The sequence below is a fragment of the Carya illinoinensis genome, chromosome 10 (genome assembly GCF_018687715.1).
Source record: "Carya illinoinensis cultivar Pawnee chromosome 10, C.illinoinensisPawnee_v1, whole genome shotgun sequence".
In the NCBI taxonomy this organism is placed as follows: Eukaryota; Viridiplantae; Streptophyta; class Magnoliopsida; order Fagales; family Juglandaceae; genus Carya; species Carya illinoinensis.
Window position 1 is genome coordinate 36,680,758 of NC_056761.1, and position 3,223 is coordinate 36,683,980.

Consider the following 3,223-nt stretch of genomic DNA (forward strand, 5'->3'; position numbering starts at 1 on the left):
GCAACACAGATTCCATTCACAGCCTATAGATTAAATCATCTACAAACTATGAATTCTTACAGGAGACCGGACACAGTATAGGATTTATCTTCTCGACCTAAAGGAGAATATTTTTCAGACAAAACGATAATCCCAGTCAAATTAACCATCTCAGCAGAGAGAGAGAGAGAGAGAGAGAGAGAGAGAGAGAGAGAGAGAGAGAGTATACCAATACCATACAACCAAAAACCACTGAATTTGTCAACATGCTTGTCTACATGTTTTTGTAAACTTACGGTGTCCAAACTGCTACTACTACCGATGGTGCATGATAACAAAAAAGAATTGAAAATTATTTATTACAATAATATTGGATCTCAGAATGTTATAGTTATCTTCAATTCCATCTAGGAAATTACAGATAGATAACGCAGTTTCTTACAAACATCATTGATCCATAGGAGAAACTTGGTAAAAGATCAATTTAATAAATTCTTGAAAAGGAGAAGCATACAAGAAGTGGTAAACCTCTTAGAAGGATCTACCATCACTCTCACCTAAACATATTTCGAAAACCAAGCCATTCAAACAATTTACGGGCAGCGATATTATACAATCCAAATAACATTAACCAAGACCGACTAAGATTTAAAGTATTCTTTTAGCAAAGAGGCTAGCACCCGACTTTATTGATCATCCCTCAAGTTAGGCAGAAGAATACTAAAAAGATTTAAAGAAATTGCAAGGTATCTTTTAGGGCAATATATGAGGGAACAAAATACAGCCAAGTCTAATATGCTACATGTGTATTCACATTGAAGTTGGACATCAAGATGAAGACTAGAAAATTGAGGTGAGCACTCAAATTTAAGAGCAACCTAGTCTTTTTTTTAATAAGTAAACCTGGTCAGTGATTACATTTAGGCAGGTCCAATTTAACGAGATGGTTAGGATATGTAAACTTCCCAAACCCTAATGCAACTCAATAGAAATAATATAAAAAACAACCAACCTATCACATATAGCAATATTATAGATAACTTATTCAGCACTCCATGAACCTCTGGTTCTCTCTTCCATGAGTATTTCTTTATGTTTTATGCGAAGAAATAGTCCAGAAACTAATTCAATGCTTTCGTCCTGTTCGCAGTCAACCAGTCTAGCAAACAGAAGGAATGAAAGAGAAATCCAAAGGTCCATGGAATGCTGAAGAGGATATAATTTGGACACATCTTGATAAAGCCCTATGTAAAACCCACAGTTTAAGAGCACAAAAACTCTGATTTAATGCACAGATGAAGTACCTCAAAACTAAAGAAACCTTTTTGTGTGCACAAAAATGAGCACGTCATTGTTGCGATGAACATTTTTCAAACCCAAGAACAAACCTGATAATAATTACCACCCCTCTACCACCTGAGCCAAAAACCCCCGAGCAACCACATCATTTTCACTATAAAAGGGAAATCCTGAAATCATTGTGAGGGCATTACAGGCAGCAGAAAAATATCGGTTAATTTTAAGCTGCAAAGCGGATCCCAACAATTGTTTTAGCACATTTGGATTAAGCAACCGGCAAATTAACACTTACACGGAAGCTTCAGTAACAGTGCAACACAAGGTAGATTAAACCAATACGTTTGTTTCATTCTTTTGCCACCAAATAGATCGGTAGTGTTTTCTATTTCAGTGAAAAGACAGAAAGATGCAAACTTTTCAAAGAGTTTTCTCCGCAAACAAATTCTAAACGAAGTAGTTACCAATTGATCAGCAACAATCTCGACCAAATAGAGACCGAAAATAATATGTTTAACTATTAGGGGAACAAAAGGATATGCATAATTTGCAAATCCCAGAAAATCTGAGACATGGAATAAAAAAGAAAACATAGGACCACAAAAATATATATATATATATATATTAACTTTTTTCTCGTTAAGAGTATATAAAAGAAGAGCAACTCAGAGAACTTTCCCCATTAGTTTCTTCACTGGTAATCAAAGTGCAAGGATGACAATGGATTATACTCATCATTGTTGCTCAAAAACTTGGAAAAAACCAAAGAAAACCATCACAGATGCAATCTAGTAAAAACAACTCTCCAACAACTAAAAAAACTACTCATACGAGCAAACAAAAACATTGAAGAGCGAAAGACGAAGATCGCACAATATACCTCAGATTTTTCTTTATTCAAACCTAGGACATCTTACAATGTTTAAGGAGGTTTAAAATAAAAAGCACAGATCAAGCTACCAAGGGATGCTTTCTGAGCTTCGGATTGAAAAAGAATCTCCAGAGGGGAAATTGTGAAACCGAGCAAGAACTATGTTCAAACCCGGATTTTCTCAAAATTAATAGGCGCTTTGATTCGGGGTAACCCTAGGGTTTGTTTGGAAACTTTACCAAATGGAACCTAGTCTTGGGCCAAGGTTATCCAACACCAGTATCAGTATATGAGTGTATTTACTATTTAACAGGATTTTTTTATTTATTTATTATTATTTTTTTATCATTTCTAGCAAAGCTACAAATGAATCAGTCTATTTGATAGTTCGCTCCATACTCATTTGGTTAAACTCATTAACTAGACTCAATTAATGCTCATTCACATATTAATATATATGATATTTATAGTTAAATATCTAGTATGTTACCTAATTATTTATTTGTATATATTGAATATACTTCATAACTATTTTAAGATTTGTATAATAATTAGTCGATAAGATTTAATAATTTCATATATTAGTACTTGAAAACCATATATGAAATGATAATATATATTATCATATTATCTATATATATTGGTAATTTATGTGGGCATATACTATATGATTATTATGGATAAATATCAATTAGTTATATATTAATTATTTATAAATTTTTACAATTTTCTAATTCAATAAAGGGTCTACTTGTTATTAATTCTATTAAATTTAGATTTTTTTTTAATTTTTTATTTATCTAATTTCTTAATTATTAAATTTTACTCAAAAATTAAAAAATAAACAAATTTGGCTCAACTCAACTCGATTTGAATTCGAATAAAGATTAGATAAAAATCTTAAACTGAGTTAAAAATTTTTGAGTCAAGTCGAGCGTAGGGGTGTAAGAATAAACCAGAAAACTGGCCCGGACCGGTTGGTTCGGTCCCTTTTTTTTTACCGGTTTGATTCGAAATCGATTTTTTTTATTTTAAAAATCGGTTAAATCTGATCTAGAATCGATTTTATGTTTTCCA

The 3,223-nt window shown here is 32.2% G+C and overlaps 2 non-coding genes across 2 annotated transcripts; both read right to left on the bottom strand.

Annotated features, from left to right (window-relative positions):
* Nucleotides 1-348: 348 nt before the first annotated feature.
* Nucleotides 349-439, bottom strand: LOC122280264. Its single transcript, XR_006229845.1, has one exon. It is a non-coding gene; the product is annotated as a small nucleolar RNA snoR27 (small nucleolar RNA).
* A 1,494-nt stretch (nt 440-1,933) lies between these two features.
* On the bottom strand, nt 1,934-2,022 carry LOC122280263. The gene has a single exon (XR_006229844.1). It is a non-coding gene; the product is annotated as a small nucleolar RNA snoR26 (small nucleolar RNA).
* Nucleotides 2,023-3,223: the final 1,201 nt, after the last annotated feature.